Source organism: Symphalangus syndactylus, chromosome 18, assembly GCF_028878055.3.
Source record: "Symphalangus syndactylus isolate Jambi chromosome 18, NHGRI_mSymSyn1-v2.1_pri, whole genome shotgun sequence".
In the NCBI taxonomy this organism is placed as follows: Eukaryota; Metazoa; Chordata; class Mammalia; order Primates; family Hylobatidae; genus Symphalangus; species Symphalangus syndactylus.
Genome location: NC_072440.2, coordinates 43301478 through 43324800, shown reverse-complemented (window position 1 = coordinate 43324800; position 23323 = coordinate 43301478).

The following is a 23323-nucleotide window of genomic DNA, read 5'->3' as shown; positions in this document are numbered from 1 at the left end:
TTTCTCAAGGCTCCCAAGGAGGAGCACCACATGTGGCTCCATGGAAACTGACTTAGTGAGACAGACAAATACTTCAGGTACAGAGGCCAATAATCCATAACTCTATCACTGACTGTAAAAGTGGTCATGAATGATGAATGCACAACACAAGTCATGGGAACTTTCAGGTCAGCTTCACCCATTCAGAGAATGCTGCAAAGCCTCAGTCATTCGGACCTTACTATTTGAGAACTGGTAGGCACATAGGTTGGAATTAAAGGTACTCAGAGACAAATGTGGTCAACATCCTACTTCATCTTTGGCCCGCCACAGGCACCCGAAGGAACCAAACATCCAGGCTTGCCCAAAACTCACTCAAGACATGAAGCAGACACAGTTCCAAATGTGAGGTAGAGGAATTTGACTTGACAGCTACAACTCTCTCTCTCTGTCTCACACACACACACACACACACACACACACACACACACACACACACACACACACACGCATGAAAGGTACATTGAATCCAGAAATGATTCAGGCAAATTGTTTAGGTTATCTGAACTCTGCCCTCCTACCCCACCACATAAACACCAAGAACAAAGTAAATTACAACAAGCATTCTTTTAAAGGTATAGTGCTTTTAAAGCAAAGAGCTTACAAGAAAGAAAGGGAAACCCCTACGTTTCAGATATAGAAGGAAAACTGAAAACCAGGCCAGAGAGTGTGGGAGCTTTTGTGGTTCTTTGGCTATGGGAGAGACTGGTATGAAGGGATTTGGTTAACAGTAATCTTGGGGCTTGAATGCTAATGCCTATGTGGGAACAGCAGTTAAAGTACTTTGTTACAGTGAAGGAAAGTGAACCCGGGACCCCTCATAAGCTCGGCACTCCAAAGGGCTGCATCTCAGTGAAAGAATGAACGGGGAAAAATCTCCAACCCACCCACCAGCACAGGGATGATGTCTCTTCCAGAGCTTTCTATAGAGACAAAAGTTTTTCTGAGAATTCATATTCACAAGCTTTGTCTTCATGAGTTTCCGTATAACTATTTTTACATCTATATATTCTTAGAAACTTAGGTTGAAAAATTATGTTAAAGATTGGTCTTGGCAATTCTCAAAATACGATATACAAATGGCCAACTAACATATGGAAAAATGCTCAACATCACTAATGATAAGGGGAATGCAGATCAAAACCACAATGCAATACCACCTTACTCCTTCAGGAATGGCCATAAGCAAAAAATAATAGATGTTGGTGTGGATGTGGTGAAAAGGGGACACTTTTACTCTGTTGTTGGGAATGTAAACTAGTACAACGATGGAAAACAGTGTGGGGATTCCTTAAAAGATTAAAAGTAGAACTACCATTTGATCCAGCTATCCCACTACTAGGTATGTACCCAGAGGAAAGGAAGTCATTACATGAAAAAGTTACTTGCACACCTATGTTTATAGCAGCGCAATTCATAATTGCAAAAATATGGAGCCAGCCCAAATGTTCATCAATCAATAAGTGGATAAAAAATTGTGGTGTATATATACTGTGGAATACTACTTAGCTATAAAAAGGAATGGAAAATGGCATTTGCAGCAACCCAGATGGAATCGAAGAACTTTATTCTAAGTGAAGTAACTCAGGAATGGAAAACCAAACATCACATGTTCTTGTTCGTAAATGGGAGCTAAACTATGAGGATGCAAAGGCATAAGAATGATACAATGGACTTTGGGGACTTAGGGGAAAAGGTGGGGGGAATAAAATTCTACACATGGGATACAGTGTACACTGCTTGGGTGATGGATGCACCAAAATCTCAGAAATCACCACTAAGGAACTTAGTCATAAAACCGAACACTACCTGTTCCCCAAAAACCTATTGAAAAAAAATTAGGCTTGGGTCTATGGTACACCAGGGATACCTGATAGAAGTAAAAGGAAGATGTTTCCAGCCAATTCTACACAGACCCACAAATAAAGTCCTGCTAAAGCTGAACTAATGTCTAAAACCACAAGCAATCTTCCAAGAGACTAAAATTAAGCACAACACAAACAGCAGGATTGGAACCAAAGAACTTCAAATAACTTGACAATTTGATTATTAATTTGAGTATCATCAATAATTTGATGATTAAGGACATAAAAGAAAATCCAAACCACAAGGAATAGAAAAGACACTTAAAGAGTAAGCAGAATGTAAAATATAAAATTAGATCTCCACCTTAATCCTACATGAAATAAACTCCAGATATATTAGTATCTAAATGTGAAAAAGCAAACTTTAAAACTTTTAAAGAAGGCATAGAAGAAGATGATATGACATTGGATGGGGGAATTTTCTTATAAAAGACACAAAATCTATAAACCATAGAGGAAAGGACTCATAAATTTGAATTTTATTAAGATGAAAAAAATTTGAGAAAAAGAGGGACCATAAACCAAGATAGAAGAAAAGAAAAACAGTCTGGGGGAAGATACTTGCACCTTATATAAAAATAAATCTCATAAGTTAATAAGAAAAAGACAGTTAATCCAATTGAAAGGGGTATTTACGATTCACAGAAGGGGCAATATAAATGGTTAATAAACACATAAGAAGATGCTCCTGTTCACAAGTAATTAGGGATTGCAAATAACAACAAAAGTCTGCATGATGAAATACCTGTGCATTGTGAGTGTGGGGCATGTGTTGGAACCACTCTTGTGAAGAGAAATTTAGCAACATCTAATAAAGCTGAAGTTGTGCCCACTGTCTCTTACCCATCCACAAGGAGACTGGTGCATGGATGTTTATTATTACAGCTCTGTCTGCGACAATCAAAACATGGGAGGATCCTAATGTCCACCAGTGAGCAGTGCATACACACAAAACCCCCACATGGGTTGTTTATGGGCATAAGCACATGCTGAGAATGATACGCATTTACTTAAAGGTAGGGATTATCTTGGCAAAGAGAAGAGAGTGTGAATGGGGTTCTGGTGGCCTCTAAATACAGCCATACACCGCTTAACAATGGGGACATTTTCTTTCTTTCGTTTTTTTTTTTTTTGAGATGGAGTTTCACTCTGTCGCCCAGGCTGGAGTGCAGTGGCGTGATCTCAGCTCACTGCAACCTCTGCCTCCCAGGTTTAAGCGATTCTCCTGCCTCAGCCTCATGAGTAGCTGGGATTACAGGGACCTGCCACCATGCCCAGCTAATTTTTGTATTTTAATAGAGACATGGTTTCACCATGTTGGCAGGCTGGTCTTGAACTCCTGACCTCAGGTGATCTGCCCCCCTTGGCCTCCCAAAGTTCTGGGATTACAGGTGTGAGCCACTGCGTACGGCCACAATGGGGACACTTTCTGAGAAGTGCGTCATTAGGTGATTTCGTTGTTGGGTGGCCACTGCAGAGTGTACTTCCGCAAGCCTAGAAGTATAGCCTATGACACATCAAGGCTATAAGATATCGCCTATTTCTCTTATGCTACAAACCTGTGCAGCATGATACTGTGCGGAACACTGGGCAATTGTAACAAAATGGTAAGTGTTTGTGTATCTAAACATATTTACACATAGACAAGATACAGTAAAAATATGGTATTATAATCTTACGGGACCAAGGTGATATATGTGGTCTGTTGTTGACCAAAACATTATGTAGTGCATGACTGTAATTGTATTTTTTAAAAGACTATCTGAAACTAATTAGGCAATATATTGAGGTAGCATTATGTAATCTTGCTGGTGAGTACATAGGTGTCGGTTAACTTATTGTCTGTATGTTTGCAATATTTTATAATTAAAAATAAAATTTAGAAAAAGGTGGCATTCAGGCAGTGATTGCTCTAAATGAAACCTAAACGATCCACAGAGCTTTAAATGCTATTAGAGGAATAGGTTCATTGATTCAATAAACATTTATTGATTGCCTTCCCTATAGTAAGTGTTGTGCTAGGTGCACATGAAACTAATTGAACCTTGCCCTTGGATTCACCTGCAGGCCATATTACAGCTGGCAGTGATTAAGAAGGTCCTTGGAAGTCCAGGTTAGTGTTACTTTATGCTGAATTCTGCTCTATATTAGGCCATCTTGTAGGACATTTTCAAGTATACTTTATCTTGATATAAGCCTAGAAAAGCACATTATAATAGCTAATAAGACCTAACATAACTTATAGAATTCTAGGCATAGCCCTAAGCCTTTGCATGCATTATGTCTTTTTATCCTCACCACAACCTTATGAGGTAGGTACTATCGTTACCCTCATTTTATAGATAAAGAAACTGAGGCACAGGAGGTTAATTAATTTGAGTTACGTCACCTAGCTAACTAGTAGAGCCAAAATGTTCACTTTCTCAACTTAACACCAACGCACATCACTCTTAAGGTCTCTTTTGGTCTGTCTGTCCTTGTGTAGTTACAGTTGAACTTAAAGTTCTCTGGGCAATGCTTCAGGACACCTGTTTTATGTGTTATGGAAGAGCAGGATGCTGGGTCTGGAAAGGACCCTTAAAGTTCATCTGGTCCAGTGGAATGGTAAGGTGTGAGCTTCATGAGAGCAGGAGGTATCTTCATTCCATCATTGATGAGTCCTCCTGTCAGTTACATAGTAGTAGCTCAGTAAGTATATATTGAAAAAATGAGTGTTGAATAATTTTGTTTTTTAAAGCATTTATTCAAACCTCCAGTATTAAACAGATCATATCAGAGATGCTCTGGTTAAAGTTTTTAAGTGGAGGTGGGGCCCAGAGTTCCACAATCTACAGCCTGCTGTAGAACTACCCACAGCTTGAAGACTACTTCTGTAATCCAGATCCCTGCAGTACAGATAAAGATGCCTGATGTCCAAGGAGGTTTAGTGTCCTATCAAAGACCACTCTGCTAAGGAGGAACAGAGCTGACTCTTCTGATGCTGAGTCCCAAAGTTCTTTCCCCCATCACAACATAAGGGGGTAGCCTAGCCCCCAGACTGCTTACAACTGAGAATATACTTATAGGAAAACGACAGCTGCTTGGCACATAGATGGTTATGTAATTCAAGTTACTCAAAGACAACCTTAATTTATGTGTGATGGCTAAACAGAGATTTTCTGTCTCATAAATTAAGAGTTAGCAATTGCATTGTCTACTACCATATCCCATGAAATACTTCTAAACTCAGAGAACTCTTTTTTGGTTTTAAAAGATACCAAGATCCATTTTATTGCTTGTGTGAAGATTATTCATTTTATGGCTGAAGGGAGATTATGGCACTTTTGCCATCCTCCAGCCTTTCCCCCATCCTCCAAGAACCTTTCGCCCCACCTGCCTTGCCATGATGAAAATGTTACAGGAAACACTCAGCAAGGGGTTGCTTGGGAGAAACCTGTGTGAGAATGTGTGCCTTCGTTTGGGTATGAGAGGGTATCTACCAGCAGGGATGCCCATCCAATTATCTCTTCCGAAGGTGCACTCCCTATTCTTTTAGGAGCATATTAATAATTTTTACGCTATCCTGACTCCTAATCAAAGGCGTTTCCAGTGTTGTCAAAACAGTGCCTGCCTGCATCTGTTTTCTTCAATTGGCCTGGGTTCCAGGGAGTGTTTGTGAGAGGGGAGAGAACAAGAGATTGACAGTCTTGTGTTGACATTTTGTGGCTGTTTGGAAACGAAAACAAGCCAGGTCTGATGTTGTAATTCCTCCTTTTATGGGCAAAAAGCAATGTCTCAGCATGAATGAGCATAACCGAACACACTAGGACACACCCCAGCCACACTGTGTACTCCCGGGACACTCTCCATGCTTTTAGTTACTGCTGTTGTAGAATGAAAGGCAGAAAAGGTCTTTCACTGAGCCAAAGAATCAAGAAATCTTTTGGTTCTCCACATCTAAATCTCCTACTCCAGTGGAATGAATAAAATGTCAAAGAGAAAAAAGAATCCTGATTTTTATTTAATATATATATGTCTTTTTTCTTCTTTTCAAACTATAATATTAATCACAACTCAATTTTTAGTTACCCAAGTAATAGATTTTCATTGATAAATATGAAAACAATATAGATAAACAAAACTTCTCTTTACCTATTCCCCTAATCTGACACTGTTCTTCATTGTATATCATTATTATCTCTCCACTGCACATACCTCCAGGCATTTTCTAAGCATTTACATTCATATATGTCTATTTGCATATAGGAACGCATATATTTATTTGGTTGGAATTTTTGTTTAATATATAAATTGTTCATATGGTACATATTCTACTATGACTAGCTTTTCTAACTTAAATATGTGTTGCATATATTCTTCATATCAGCATGTATTCATTGATCGTATTTGCTTTCAGAGAAGTATAATCTTTCACAGAATGGATACATGGAAATTTATTTAATTATTTCCCAAATGATGAAAATTTAGGTTATTTTCAATTTTTTATGATTACAAGCAATACTGTGATGAAATTTGTTGTACTTATCTTTTTAATCACATGTGCTAATGTTTTCTATAGAATAGAACATGAAGAAATGAAATTTATGGGTTAAAGGGTAACACTGTCTTTTTAAAAGCAACAATAAAAACTATCTATCTAACCGTCTTAGCTTGAGCTGCCACAACAAAGTATCATAGACCAGGTGGCTTAAACAACAGACATTCATTTCTCACAGTTTTGGAGACTGGTAAGTCCAAGATCAAGATGCCTGCAGATTTGGTTCCTGGTGAGGGCCTTCTTCCTTACTTGCAGATGGCCACCTTTTTGCTGTTTGCTCACATGGTGAAGAGAGAGAAGGCTCTGGCTTATCTTCCTCTTCTTATAAGGACACTAATCTCATCACGGAGAGGGCCCAACTTCATTTAAACCAAATTACTTCCCAAAGACCCCACCTTCAAATACCATCATATTAGGGGTTTGGGTTTCACATAGGTATTTTGAGGGTACACAAACATTCAATCCATTATATATCTATTTATCTGAATTGGTAATAAATTCCTATAGAAAAAGTTTCAAAGTCAGGATCAAGTGGAATCATAAATCTAAAAGCAGGCAGACAAAAATGGTGGATTTTAACTACGTTGATAATCACATTAACTCTAAATGTTATAAACACTTTATTAGAAAACACAGATTGTCAGATGGGATCAAAAGAAAATAGCAAAACTCGACTCTATCCTACCTACAAGAAACCCACTTTATATCTAAAGACACAGATAGGTTAAAAGTAAAAGGAGAGAAACAAACAGTAGTCGAACACTAACAAAAAGAAAGTCAAAGTGCTTAATAACAAACTGGACTTAAGAACAAGAAATTATTACCAGGGATGAATGTGTATTAGATTATAATAAAGAGGTCAATTCATAAAGAAGACATAATAATCCTAAATGTGTATGCATCAAACAAAGTAGCTTCAAAACACATGAAACAAAAATTGACAGAATTGAAAGAGTAAATAGACAAATCCAGTTATAGTTGAACTCTTTAGCACTTCTCTCTCAGTAATCAAATAGAAAAAATAGAGAGGAAATGACTAAGAATGTAGATAACCTAAACAACACTGTCAACCAACTTGACCTAATTGACATTTAGAGAGCGCTTTACTCAGCAACAGTGGTACCTCAAAAATATTAAAAGAATTTAAATCTTCCAAGGTATGCCCTCTGACCATTATAGGGTTAAAGAAGAAATCAATAACAGAAAAAGATTTTTAAAATCCCCTAATATTTGGATATTAAACAACATATTCTAAGGAACCCATGGGTCAAATAAGAATTCACAAGAGAAATTGGAAAACATCTTGAATTGGATAAAAATAAAGATTCAAAAGGTCAAAATTTGTAGTACAGCTAAAGCTGTACTTAGAAGAAAATATGTAGCATTAAATGCTTATGTCAGAAAGGTAATTGGAAAACTCCGCAAAACTGAAAAGAGCAATGGAGAAACAGAATCACAACAAGCAAGAACAAGGGATGAGGCAGTAGCTAGACACATAGCCACAATCATGCTTCCCAGCAGTTCTGCATCAGTTGCAGGCTACTGGCTGCCACAAGTTGCCTGGAAGCCTCTCTTGGCTCCAGAAATTGGCTCTTACCACCCCAGCTGTTGCCACCCATAACAAGAATGGCTTCCTTCATTTCTTGACACCAGCTCTCTCTTCATAGTCCAGAGCTTGAGAGTCTGATTGGTTGAGCCCAGGCCATGTTCTTCTATCCTAGCTACAAAAGTTGATAGGAGAGTAAGTGTTCAGTTTCTATGGTGGCAGGCTGTGTCTCCAGTAAAAACTCAGAAAGTGAGGATCTCTCCAAACAAAAGAAACCATTTCAGAAAAGTTATCACTATGCCATCCCACCATCTTTTCCCAGACTCCTGTTTTCCTCCCAACAGCCAATCATTCTCGTTAGTTTCTAGAGTAGCTCCAGAAAAGGATACATATGTGTAAATTTCTGTGTGTCCCTCTCCCTTCTTTATAAGTGAATAGAAATTTATAAGGTTATTGAGTGAGACTTTCCCTGATACTGTGTAACTGGTTAGAAAGACCCAGACCTGAGATCGAAGGGTACCCTATAGTTTAGAGAGGATTTTAAGACATCTTTCTTGGGACTTTTGAAGAGGCTGAAGCATTGGATCTTTTACTCCATTCATCATCCTAGCTCCATTCTTCCTAGTCCAGAAAAAACAACTGAGGAGCAAAGAGCATGAAAGAAGTCAGAGTTATCAGGAATGCGGCATTCATGTTGGGAGGCTATCTGGACCCCACACAACAACTCTTCACCTAATTCAGGCAGGGCTTCCACCAGCCCTTCTCTCCAATTAACAAATGAGGTAGGTGGATGCTTAAGGAATCATTGGTAGCGTTTGGGAATACTGGCAGGAAAGGGAAACTAATGTCTCACTCCCTGACTTGCTGCCTGCCACATATGGCTGGACAACTGGATATGAGATTTAAATAGGACATGAATGAAAAGTCTAAACTAAACTAGACTGAACATTGTTTAATTATGACAATGAGCCCTGCCCAAGATGTTGTTTGTTACATGATGGCAAAGGAGACTGACAGAGTGTGGTGAAAGTATTTATTCATATTGGTGACAGTACTTAGTTGCAGTCAATAGAATCCACTATAGCTAGCTTTAAAAGAGGAGTTTTATTTAGGGATATAGAAGGCTCATGGAACCACTGATAAGGTTAAAGAATCAGACTCCAGGCTGAACTCCATGGACCTGACCTCAAAAGCGTTTCTGTCTCTGCCACAATATAAAACGAACAAATAAGTAAACAAACAAACAAATCAGGAAGCCACCACAACTTCTGGCTTCAAGACTGTTTTTGCTGAGAGAGGCCAAATGAATGCTCCATGTCCTACCTTCTTAAAATAAAGTTAGTTTTAAATCAAAGTATTTTTGTAGATATAGTTCATTTTTGCAACCTGAGTTATACGTCCCCATCATTGGGGCATGGGAAATGGCAACATTTGGTTGTTGTTTTTGATTCTACATTGGAAACATTGGATTTAAATTATGGGAAATATTAGAATGTGGAAAAGCATTTAATAGATTTGGGGCAACACAAATGACAGTATTGACTATAGCTATCCTTGGAAAAATAAATCATTTTATGTTAATTCACGCTGAACTGAGACTGTGCAAAAAACTGGTTGAAGAAATATATAGCTATGAACTACAAGTTATTTTTGTCATTTAAAATGTATCTATATCTGGTCAGGCACGGTGGCTCACGCCTGTAATCCCAGCATTTTGGGAGGCTGAGGTGGGTGGATTGCTTGAGGTCAGGAGTTCAAGACCAGCCTGGCCAACATGGTGAAACCTCATCTCTACTAAAAATACAAAAAATTAGCTGGGCATGGTGGCATGCGCCTGTAATCCCAGCTACTCAGGAGGCTGAGGCAGGAGAATTGCTTGAACCCAGGAAGGAGGCGAGGTAGCAGTGAGCCAAGATTATGTCACTGCACTCCAGCCTGGGTGACACAGCAAGACTCTGTCTCAAAAATAAATAAATAAATAAAAATTTAAAAGTAAAAAATAAAATATATCTATATCAGTTACACATAGATTTGCTTCGGTTTGTTAGTGGCTGTATAATATTTCACTGTGAGGATGAACTCTATCATATTAAGCCCTCTAATGATAGAAATTCAAGTTGCTTGCTATCTTTTACTATTTTTTTCAATAGCAAAAGTTTTTTTTTTTTTAAGCTGCAATGCAAATCCTGGCACACAAATGCAAGTATAACAACATCTTCCATGATTATGTCCCTTCTAAATAACAGGCTAGAATCTCTTTGCTTTTTCCTCCTGAGTTAAATAAAAGGATCCTTTTGTTCCTCTCAAGAATGTACTACATAATTTTAAATCTATTCTTGAATAAAAGTAACAGCAATAGAAACAGACTCATGGCAGATGTAGCTCTCACATCAGCCACCAGCTACGTCTGACCTCAGGCAAGTCACAAATCCCTTTGGACTTCATTTCATTACCTCTAAAATGTAAGGGTTGGACAAGATGATCTCTGAGGCCCAGCTACTAAACTGTGGTCCTTAGTAGTGTCTTTAGGATATGTAATATTGCCTGAATCTTTTATGGCATCAATAATTATGCCCTTTAGGTATAGTAACTTTCAGTTTCTTCTCGTGTCTCCATCCCTTCACTTTCCCAACAGCAAAAGCAGCACCTCAAACAGAGTAGATGGTTAGTAAACAAGTTATTGACCAATGGGACAAGCCTATTGAATGAGAGACAAAATTTGAATTTATCCATTCATTCATCATCCAAAATAACCAACCCTGTGCTTTGCTTGTATTTCAGTTCTAGAATATTATTTCCTAAGAATTTCTATACTTCCCTATGGCTAATGAATAGAACCATCCTTTACCGATTCCATTCTTTTGCAATTGAATTATTTCGTATTGTAAAGTATGGTTATAAAGTAAATATTGTTTTCCCTTAAATTTATTCTATTAGTAATGTACTATTTTAGTCCTTTGGAAAATTTGGAACTCTAAATAATCCAAATCCCTTCATGGAAATCAGGCAAAACCTGCTGGAAGAGTTTCTCTTTAATGTCTATGAAAGTATTTTGTAAATGCCCCACCTTAATACAGCTCTGTGATTGTGGACAAAAAAGTAGAGCCCAGGGTCTTGAATGGACAATGGATTATAATGAGGTAGATAACCTTGGAGCATGGTGAGAACAGCATACACTTCATTGGGCAAATCATATTTTGCCTCACTAGCTGTGTGGCCTTAGGGTAGTTACCTTACCTCTCTGGGCCTCAAGTTAATAATACTTTCTTGGCAGGGCTATTGTGAAATCTAAACAAGTATATGTAACATGTTGTCATATGTAACCCCCCAATCATAGTAGCTGTTAATATGATTACCCATGCAGAGTGATGTTGATAAATACAGAAGGCATTCTAGAATAAATGGTGTTGAAATGGTAGGCTAAATGCAAAGCCACAGTGAAGAAGGCAGGACAGCCTGGACCAAGTGTAAGGAACTACCCTTTAGCTTCCGCGAAGCCACCTGAATGGAATCTCCTGCTGTCAGCTCACCAGATGCAATCTCCACAGGTTTATGTAAAAGCTGGTTATGTTCTTAATTTGGTCCACTAAAAAATTGTCCATTGTCCCCTGGAGTGACCTTTATGCCTAAAACATCATCTAGCTATTCATGCAGAGGTGTATGCAGTGTGTCTTGGCTATCTTGGAATGCCTCTTCTATTACCACATTCAGAACATCACTTCTGCATTCCCTTCTCTCCAACCCAACTGCTGCCTTGTCTCAGGCTGTTATCCACTGTTCCCTGACTCTCGCACTAGTCTTGCCTGGAGCCTCACTCCTCTAAGCTGTCTTTAGTCTGGCTGCCAGAGTTATTGCTCCACTGTCTCTCTGCTGTCTACAGGGGGAAATCATATTCTTCTGTTGCACTTACAAAGGCCTCCATCACCTCTCCTCCTGCCTCTCCAACCTAATCTCCACCATTTCCTGCCATTCTCTCCCCATCAACCCCTGGCCAATCAAACTCTACTCTCCCAGGAATACTGATCTATTTACATGTCCCAGAATGTTCTATGTTTTGTATTGCACATAGAGTTCCTCCTGTCTGGAATGCCCTCCACAAATATGTTCATTTGAGAAGCACCTACCAGCTTTTGTGATGCCTTCCCTGGCTCCTTTTCTCAGCTGAGCTGTGCTCCTCACCTGCACCCACCCAATCTTCCAGACAAACCTCCCTAATGCAATTGCCTTGCTGCAGTGTAATGCTTTGTCTTTGGCCTCCCACAGTCATATCACAAGGCTCTTGAAAGGCTCTTTGATAATGAGAACTACATGTGTTTTCATCTTTATATCCCTGGGACTTAGAACAACACTTGGCACATAGCAGGTGCATGATAAATGATGGTACCTGCTCTCTGCATCAGTTGGGAATGAGTTTGGCTGCAAGTAACAGAATACCTGGCTAAGAGTATTTCCCACAGAAGTAACACAGGGAATTATTTCCTACAGATGACAAGGTTTCTGGAAGCAAGTATTTGCTGGTGTTGGCTTAGATATTCACTGATGTCATCAGGGTCCCTGGTTCTATCTTTCTCCTTTCAGTCTATTCTCAACACAGCAGCCAGAGTGATCTTAAAATGTCAATCAAATCATGTCACCCTCTCCTCCAACCCTCCAGTGATTTGCTTAATGATTTGCTTGTTTTGCTCAGGGGAATAGCCACAGTCCTTATATTAACCTCTAATGCCCTGCCCAGGGTGAATACCTACTTTTCTTTTTTCCATAATACTTATCACCATGTGACATATTATAGCCTTTACTTCTCATATGTTATATATTGACTTTCTCTCCTGTTACCACGAAAAATAAACTCCAAGGTGGCAGGGATTTTGTGTGCTTTTTTCACTGCTCTGACTCTAGCAACTAGAACAGTGCCTGGCACATAACAGACACTCAATAAATACTAGTTGAATAAATAAATGAATGGCTCTTTCCACTTTACCTCCCTTCCAGTCTAAGCTTTGCCTTCATCTTTGTTGCCTCATGGCTACATGATGGCTGCTGCTTTCCAGACATCATGTCCATGTCCAAGGCAAAAAGAATTTGGGGAAGAGTAGTGCCAGACACATGGGTCCCTCTTTATCACATAAGCAAAACTTTCTCAGGAGTCCCAAGCTGACTTTAGTTTATATCTATTTGGCTTGGGTTATGGCACAAGCTACCAGCAGCAGTGAGAGAAGCTAGGAAAGCAAGTAGGTAACTGGGCACATTGCTGCCCTGAGCAAGATTGAAAAGAAGAGAAGGGCTGGACATGGTATCACTAACTGGGTCCGCTGTGAAACTGCTAAAGGAAGAACCCAGACTTTGGGAGCAAAATGGGAAATGCACCACCCTCTCCTAGAATCATCTCTGCCTCACATCCCTTCATTTCCCAGATGACCTGCCCTTGGCCAGTGGAGGAACATGAAAGGCACAGGCGGCCTGTGGCCTGAGGCTCAGAGAGTGCAACAGAGACCTTAGTGTCTGCTCCCTTGAAGCTCACCGGAAGGCCAGCATATAATAGCGTTCAAATAATTGCATCTCTCAGGCTTGCAAGCACGCTCAGCATTGTTCAGGCAAACTGTGCCTTCCTGTGCCTCTGAACTTGGTCACCGCAGATCAGCCCTGCCCAGTCTTTGGGTGCTCCAGACTGCACACTGATGAAGAAACTTTGGCAACTGTTAAATTGCCTGCAGATGGGTCCAGTCACGCAGAAACATTCATGCAGTGTCCTCCAGGCCCTTTGTGTGCTTCCCCGGATATAAGAGAGTGGGACCTGGACCCCCCCTCTGCCCAGCAGGCTTATGCTGCCCTACATCCTCTGGGGAAGTGACTGCAGCTCATTTGAACCTAGAAGCAACCATGTGATGCTGTCCCAGGCCGTGGTTCTCCTGACGCATGTAGCAGAAGCCATTCCAGGAAGAAAAGGTGCCTGGGCCCTGGATATTAGGGCCTGAAGCGAGGCATCACCAGGAAATTCTCTTTAGTTATTTTGGCTCTGACCTCGATTCCATCATGACCCTTGTCACCACGTTCTTCACTAGGTGAGGGGCACCATGAGGATAGTGACTGTGTCTTTCATCTGTTTGTACCTCTAGCACGTAGCACACTGCCTAGTACCATAGCAGGTGCCAAATAAATAGGCACTGAAAGAATGAATCAAAGATTCCCTGAAAATGGAATGTGACAGGCATATGGAAGTGAGAGGCGCGAGGGAGCCTGATGCACCCTGTGAGTGGTACAATACTTCTTCATAGCCTTTGCATTACAGTCTAAAGATTTTACCAACTTCAAATATTAAACACCTAGAGAGATTTTTTTCCCACTTTTGCTGTCTTAAGCTCATTAATTTTCTTCAAGGTTTTGCCTATTGTTGCCACTGGAAAGAAAGAGGGGAAAAAATGTTAGCACGTCCATGGAATTTGCAAAGTTACCAAATAGTTTAATATCCAGGTAAATCAGTGGCAGCTCAAAAATTCCATGATTGTGTAATCCTGCCTCAGCTTTTTAATATGAGAATATTTACCACTGAAGGAGTACCTTGATCCCCTCTGAGCAGCTGTGAGCTTATTAGTCTAATTCCCAAGTAACTCTAATCAAACATGATCATTTAAAAAATCTTCAGTAGCTAATCTTCCTCTCATTCAATTAAAAATATCTGTCATCTTCTCGATGTGACATCCAAAGGCTGGGAGTCCCAAACCTTGCTAAAAGAGAAAAGACATTTTCCCTATATCATGTGCTGGGGTATTTCCAGGGCTTATAATGGTGAGAAAGAAATTCTCTCCTGTGTCCTATGCCAGCCAGTAGCATTCTGTCCAAACTATTCCCACACACTCCCACCCAGATGAATTGTATTTAAAGAGAATAGATCCTTCACCTGAACACTCTATCTGATTTAGAATTCTGCTTTCTCCTGGCCCATGAATGCGGAGAGAAAGCTATAATTCTTTACAATCATGAGCATCTTTAGCCTTGGGAAGTGTGTCAATGTGCTGGAAGAAGGTAGTTGCTTCTCAAAGGCTGCCATGTTAGAAATCCATATGGCCAATGTTTCTGCCATTGTTCCTTTCCTGCTGTGAGGAAAAGTGCCTATGTGGTCTCTGGCTACACGTGATGGTCCTGTGTGATACGATGCCATGATCTGGCCGTCTCTTACAGTACAGCTTTTCATTCCGAGAGAGCCTGTCGTGCTGGCTGTTTTGGATGCAGCTTGGCATGAGCACAGAAAGTCCATACAGCCACCCACAACTTGATCTACTAGTTGTGAACGGAAACTTTTGAACACGTTCCACCAGCTGCACAATGGTACCATTTATTACTTTATTCTCAGGGGAAAACGTTTGCTGTGTGAATAATACCAGGGACTTATGTAAGCTTCTTCACTTTCAGGGAGCTTTATGGGTGTCAGCAAATTTACACAACACCCTGGTAAGGTAGCAAGTCATTGTTATGTCTTCTTTACAGGGAGAGAAACCAGATCACGGCATCGGATTTTCCCAAGGCCAAATGGACAATAAGTGGCATGGACTTATTTCCAGAGAGATCCATACTATTCTGCTGGAAAGCACAAAGAATTTCCCACTCACAGAAAGTCTCAGTGCGATTCAATCCTGGACTTAAAACTTGTGGATTAGTACCCTGACTTTTGATGTATCTCCTAAATGTTGCCTTACTTTGGGTTTTGTTCAGATGGGTAAAAAGAGCAAGATGAGGCAGAGGCACCCATCTAGGAGAGTGATGAAGATTTCAGTATCTCTCTTGCCACTGAGTAATTGTCCAATCTATAATCAGAAGATCATGGGGGTTTGGGGGTGTGTGAGGGGATGTAAGTATCTATAAAGCCCCATGAGAAAAAAAAACTTGCCGTATAATACAGAACAGATTTGTTGATTTCAATTGCTGTTTCAGAGATTGAGAAGGTTTCCCCTCTCAGCTCCAGGAACATACTAAATGCCTGCTGTAGTGAACTGAATTGTGGCCTCCAAAAAGATATGTCCAAGCCGTCAACCCCAGTACCTCTGACTGTGACCTTATGTAGCAAATGGGTCGTTGCAGGTGTAATTAAGAAATGATCTTGGGATGAGATCATCTGGATTTAGGATAGGCTTAAATCCAATGGCAGCAGTCCTTAAAAGAGAATGGCAGTGGGAGATCTGAGACACAGACATACAGACGGGAAGACCCGGTGAAGACACAGGCAGGGGCTGGAGTGATTCAGCTGTAAGCCAACGAACGCCAAGGGTTGCCAGCAGCCACCTGAAGCCAGGAGAGCGTGGAATGGGTTCTCCCTCAGAGCATCCAGAAGGAACTGACTCTGCCAGCACCTTGATTTCAGGCTTCTGGCCTCCAAAACTGTGAGAGAATTAATTTTCATTGTGTTTTATGTCACCCAGTTTGTGGCTATTTGTTAGACCAGCCCCAATAAACCCTCTTCAGCTCCTTCTTCCAGTCTTTAGAGTCATATGGACTTTAACCAATTTAAAGCTGTATACACATCATGCCAAATATTTCATTTTAATTGTTTTATTTTTGTAGAAATGGGGTCTTGCTCTGTTGTCCAGACTGGAGTGCAGTGATGTGATTGTAGCTCACTGCAGCCTTGAACTCCTGGTCCAAGTGATCCTCCTGCCTCAGCATCTCCAAATCTTTTAATTTGTGTGTGTGTGTGTGTGTGTGTGTATGACAGAGAAAGAAAGGGCATTCTAATTCCAAAGTGATTGAAAATTATTCTCCTAGATAACCACCATTAGCGAACGAAGAATTGGATTATCTTGACACATCTCACTGTGAAAGCAGAAGGGGCATCTGGAAGGCAGGAGAAGTCAAGAAGACAGTGGAATGAGTTCAAATTCTGATTGCAAAGCAACAGTTTTCTCACCTTCTCTTCTCTAGGCCACTGCACCAAGGAGCACACATGGAGCACAGAATAGCCTTTGAAAATCATAAGGTAATAATTACTCACACAAATTCATGACACAAAATTCAACTATTATTGAAATTCATAATATAGAAAATGACAGCCTCTAAAATACATATAGTACATATTCCTCTGATATTTTTTCCCTGCTCAACAATATAAATACACACACACACACTCTTTCTCCCCCTAACATTTTAAAAATTGGAATGGAGAGGAGGTCTGCAGGCAGCCTGGTGCCTACTAATTTTTTGGAGCTAATTCAGCTTGACAGAAGGAATGTTTGCTGAGTGTGCCTGGGTGTAAGTCCTGTTTCTTGCAAGCCTTGGGTAAGGCACAAAACCTTCACAAAATACATCTGATATGAAATTACTTCTATGGTTAGAGAACAAGTTTGGCAAACCTTTTCTGTCAAAGACTCGGTAGTAAATATTTTAGGCTCGTGGGCCATAAGGTCTCCACTGCAACGACCCAACTCTCTGGTGTAGCGTGAAAGCAGCCACAGATCATGTGCACACGCATGTGCATTTGTGCCGTATTGTCAGTACACTGCTGCAGAACAGATTACCCCACACTCAGTCAATTAAAATAACACCCACTTATTATTTCTAGTTCTGCAGGTCAGAAGTCTGGGTGGACTTAGCTGAGCTCTTCACTTAGGTTTCACGCTGCTGACATGAAAGTATTGGCTGGCTGGGCTCTTATCTGGGGACTTCCAAGCTCATTCAGGTTGTTGGAAGAATCCATCTCCTCGGGGGTGTAGGACTGAAGTCCTGGTTTCCCTGCTGCTTGTCATCAGGGCCACACTCAGGGCTCCTCTGGGCAGTTCATAGTACAGGTGTTTGCTCTCTTCCTGGTCAGCTGTAGCATGTTTCTTTAACTTCTCTTCTGCTACCAGCAAGAGGGAACCCTGTTGTAAATGGCTCATATGATTAGATTAGGCATGCCTGTGTAATTTCCCTTTTGAAGAGCCCCAAATCAACTGATTAGTAATCTTAATGACGTCTGCAAGAATCCCCTTTGCAATAAAATGTAACATAAATCACAGGAGTGATATTTCAGTACATTCACAGGTTTCACTCACACTCAAAGGGAGGCGATTATACAAGGATAAGCATCCCTGGGGGACATTTTAGAATTCTGCCCACCACAGCTGGGTTCTAATACAGCTTTATTTGTTGACACCGAAATTCAAATTGAATACAATGTTCTTGTGTAACAAAATAGCGTTCTTCTTTTGATTTCCTTCTTAATCATTTAAAAATGTAAAAATTCTTAACTACTGAGGCTGCACAGAAACAGGCAAAGGCCTGGATCTAGCCCATGACCCGTGGTTTCCTGACCCCTGGGCTAGAAGGTAAGTAAACAAGTCTTGAAAAAATACCAAAAGAGAAATTGTCATAGTGCCCCATCCAGTGCCTTGATCACAGTAGGTACTCAATGAACGAATGAACAGATACTGAGTTCCAGGAGAGACAGAAGACACATGCACTCCACATATCCTAGAGCCGTGTCCGCTGCTGTGGGTAAAATACAAACACTCCCGTCTCTCCTTTTGAATGTGAGACCGGGCATAATCACAGGACGTTCAGGTGACCCAGAGCTCAGACTCCAGTGCCTTCCACGTTTCCCTCAGGCTCCAAAGCAAAAGCACGGTATAATTACAAGCGCCATGTTGCAGTTTAGGTCAATCCAGCGCATGTTATCTGATAACTGAATTCCAAAGCCAAGCGAAACTCTCAGCAGTCTTTCCCTAAGATGCTGGGCTCAGCATCAGCTTTCAGTTCTCCTTAATTACAGGTTGGCTTGTTTCGTTGCGCAATAGTGCCCCAGCCCAGATGAATGTCATTTCCTTTCTTGGTTAGTGAAATGGATGAGGTGAGAAAGGCCCGGACCACGCCGAGAATCGAATGCATGGTAAACATAGGGCCATGGGGAAGTCTTAACACCGCTCGGCAAGATCTCTCACCGATGGATCCACCCTCTATGTTTTCTGATTGGAAACATTCCCTGAGATGGGAAGGATCATGCTGTTGGCTGAGGCTGCATCAGGGGAGTATTATTTGCTCTGGAAAATCTGGGAGAGGGTGTCCCAGTCTGTGAACTACCAAGACCCCCAGGTTCACAGAATACGAGGATGAGGAGGATCCCAAGGAACACCTGCATCAACTCTCATGTTCTACAAGGGAAGAAGCCAGCTGTCAGGGACATTAAATCACTTTCCCAAATGTACCAAGCTAGTTAGAGTGAAGAAAGTTCCTATTTATCCCAATTCCCAGTGAAATGCCATTTCTGCGCCATATCTTCTCTTCTCCATGTGTCCTATGCCCTCGCACTTTTGTGCTGCTTAGCGTTTTGCCCACAAGTGTGCCAGAGATTCTTGCTCATTCTTTCTCCTCCCACGGTCACAACACCTCCCTGGGCTGTTGTCACCTCTTACTTTGCAATTCAAAGTGTTGAAGGAGGTGCGACCCGTCTAGATTTTCGTGTAGCCTTCTCTCCTGATTGCTGTTTCAGATAACACATTCAGGGTGCTGGTAAATAGCTGTGAATCAGAGCCTCGGGGACAGCCTGGTTTGGTGTGTGGACAGTCTCGCTAATGTCATAGCAGTCCCTGCCTTAAATATCAATGTCCGAGGAAGGTGGGATGCTGTTTCCAAAAGACTGATTTGCACCTCTGCTAATATATGGCTGAGTGTTCTTTAAAATGGAGTGTTCTGCTTGCCCTCTGCCACCTGCACAACACCCTAAATCTTTGGAAGAACGTGCTTCTTGTTGGACCTACGAGTGGGGAGCCTCTTTCCTTGTCCAGCCTGTCTCAGTGTCTCAGGAACCCTTGAGGTTTCTGTCCCCGTTCCACATACTTAGCCCCATCTCCAGGCTTCCTGTCCATCAGCTTGAGAGCTCATACTCTAGGAGTCTTAAGTGCCGAGTTCCCTAGTGGGAACTCACTGGACTCAACGCCCCAAGTCCCTCCTCTCTCTCAGTGCTTTGGGATGGGCTTCGTGCCAGCTTTGCCCATCCTGCTGTTCTGCAGCTTGGTGCCCCAGTTTGGCTGGCAATTCCTTCCTTATGTGATGGGCACATTCTTTCACCAACCCAGGGTCCTTCCAGCTCCTCCACCAAAATAGTGCCCTGGTTGTCCTCACTTGTCCCATCTTCAGCACGGAGGCACTTGATTCTGTGGCATTTGGCACTGCTCACTGGGCCTTCTTTTCTTTTCACTGTAAGACTCATGCATTAGATCTGTCTTGCTATATTCCTAACAATGTCTCTGTGTCCCCACTCCCATTCAACTCTTGCCATTCTCCAGCCATTGCTCTCGAAGAATGTGGGACTAATACCCCTGGGTAGGGTCACAAGGCCCTGCAGAGGTGATGCCATGAAGTTGCCTACACAGAACTGCCTCCCTGCTAAGAGTTCCAGGATCAAATTCTTCTAGTCGCCTGCTTGGGTGGGTCCTCATCCCCACCCCTGCCCAGGGCACCATCTGTGGGAGATTAGGAAGTAACCACTGTCCACCCCTCAGACACCACGTGCTGCATGACTGTGTCCTGAGGCAGCCACATGGCTGCCAGCTCTGAAGGTCCTGAGATCCCCATTCTGAGGCCCTTCGCTGACTCACTGCCCTCATTCTTCTTTCTCTGTCCACAATCAGGGCAACGACATCCACACGATGAAGGCAGGGCCTGTGCAGTGGATGCCAGGCTGTCTTCACATGCATTTCTCTCTCTCTTAAGCATCCTGGACCATAAAGCCCTAGTGTGCTGCTCCTACCTTGCCAGGAGGACTACTGTCTCAGCTCCGTCTCCTGAAGACTGACCCTACAGGAGAGATACAAGCATCTCCTGTTACCTGTGCCCAGACGGTCCTTAAAAAATCATTTTCCTATTTGATAAACATAAAAATGTTATGTCTGACCAGCCAACAGGCTCTAGACCTGAGCCGTCTAGGAAGATGAGGCCCCACCCCTAACTGGTGCCCTCTTTGCAGATTCACTGATGCAGATTCTTGTCAGCAGAGATAACTTGTCAAATTTTACTTTCATCAAGAGAAATATAATTAGAGCGATATACTTTTGATTTCTAAATTATGAAATTCTATTATAATGTGAAATACGTATTTTCAAAGTATACATACATTTCCTTTTAGAAATGTTGATATACCTCCCTAGGAACTTTCCTTCCTTTTGTTAGAAAACCAATGCTGTAAAATGTTAGGGAACAAAAGAAAGGTATGGAGGAAGATCAACATTGTGAGACCCAGGAAGAAACAGGGAAGAAGAATCCCACTATGAAACTACCTTTCCAGGACAAATAATGTTCTCAGAAATGGGCATGTACTTTGTCTCCAGGCAGATAGCCTGCCCATTACATTTTTGTTTTGTTTTGTTTTGTTTGAGACAGAGTCTCACTCTGTCACCTAGGCTGGAGTGCAGTGGCATGATGGCACGATCTTGGCTCACTGCAACCTCCACCTCCTGGGTTCAAGCGATTCTCCTGCCTCAACCTCCTGAGTAGCTGGGACTACAGGTGCCTGCCACCATGCCCAGCTAATTTTTGTATTTTTTTTAGTAGAGATGTGGTTTCACCATGTTGGCCAGGCTGGTCTCGAACTCTTGACTTCAACTGATATGCCTTCCTCGACCTCCCATTACATTTTAAATAGCACAGCTCTCTGTTACTCTGTATATTTCCCAAATAAAAAGTTTTCAGCTCAACCTCTAGAAACGCTCTGCTGTATCAACTTTCTGTTTCTAATGCCATGAGTTGACTACGACTCACGCACCAGCCAACCAGTTTTATCACTTGCCATTAGGAGGTCCTTGGGAAGCAATGGGAAAGCTCCCCAGTCCAGAGAAACCAACTGCAGGCGTGTGTCTGAACTCAGGGGCTCCAACCAAGAGCAGGCAAGGGCCTGCGGGAGGTGAGTGCATTTTGGATTTGGGGAGCAAGGCTGGTGGGATTCTGATCACAGGTGGCAGGGCTCTCCTTTGAACTTGATTATTTTTAAAGTTCACCTCTCCTGATCCATAACGAGGTCTGGTGAGACTTGTCATGGTCCCAGAATCATTTCGATCATTCCAGCTCAGCAGAAACAATGAGAGAACATCAATATGGCAACTCCACAGACGTCTGGGAACAGGGATCATCACCCAGGCCCGGGAGCTCTGCACAGTTTTGTCTGCCTTTGCTCCACAGTGCTCTTTGCCCTTAACACTGCACCACTGTACAGATTCACACAGCTGGCACTAGCTCCACAGTGGCTAAGGTTGTGTTGCTTAGGACTGACCTGGAGGAGAGGGGAGGAAAAGATGGTATTAATGGCTCCCTTTCATGTCAACAGGTTCACTGAAAAAGGAGCAAAAGGCTTAGTCATGTTTTAATGCCCCCAAAGCTTACTACGTATCCAGGATATTTTGGGTTATATTTAGTATTTGATTCACGTTTCAATTATTTTAGCAGTAGACAAAGCAAAAGCTGAGTGAGTCCCATGCAGTAAAATCCTGAAAGCTTTTCCCAACCTAAAGATAGCTAATAACTTTCAGCTTACATTTTACATGAGGAAAAACAAATGTTTCAGTGAAGCGTCCCAAATTCTTAGAAGAATCAGAGATAAGAAGCTCCCGCCAGCAACTTCAGTGTCCCTGGCCCAATTTAGTGGTTTGTGCCTTGGCAGAGCTCCCACTAACAGGACAGAGGACTCTTTGGGAAGACAGAGCCCATTTGAAAGGCGAGTGTTATTTATAAATTATCTCCAGATGGTCCAGTTCCTACAATTCCTACGTTGCTCAGACTCTCAGAGTGGAAATTTTAATCATAGACTGTTTGAGGTTGATTTGTTCTAAGCGAGGGACAATTTTGAGGATTCAAATGACAAAAAGAAGGCAGAAGAGTTATCTCTTCAGACTGCTCTCCGGAGACCTGCCCTTGCTTCTGGAGCCTTACTTAATCATCATTTGTTTTCTGCTTTGCAATTCACAAAGCCCTTTTCTCAGAGTTTCAGACAGGCCTCCTCCCTTTGCACCTGGGAGGAACTACTGAAAACATCCTCCAGGGTAGGAACCACACTGAATATTTAATTTACTTTTTAAAACATCTAATACATATTAGATGTATAGATATTATACAAAAGACACAGGTTAGGTATTAGAACTCCAATTCTACCTGTTTCTATTAAGCACGTCCCCACATCAGGAACTGTTGTCTGGTCTACACTTAGCCTGCCTGCCTGCCTGCCTGCCCGCCTTCCTTCCTTCCTTCCTTCCTTCCTTCCTTCCTTCCTTCCCCTCCCTCCCACCTTCCTTCCATCCCTCCTTCCTTCCTTGCTTCCTTCTTTCCCTCCCTCCCACCTTCCTTCCTTCCTTCCTTCCTTCCTTCCTTCCTTCCTTCCTTCCTGCC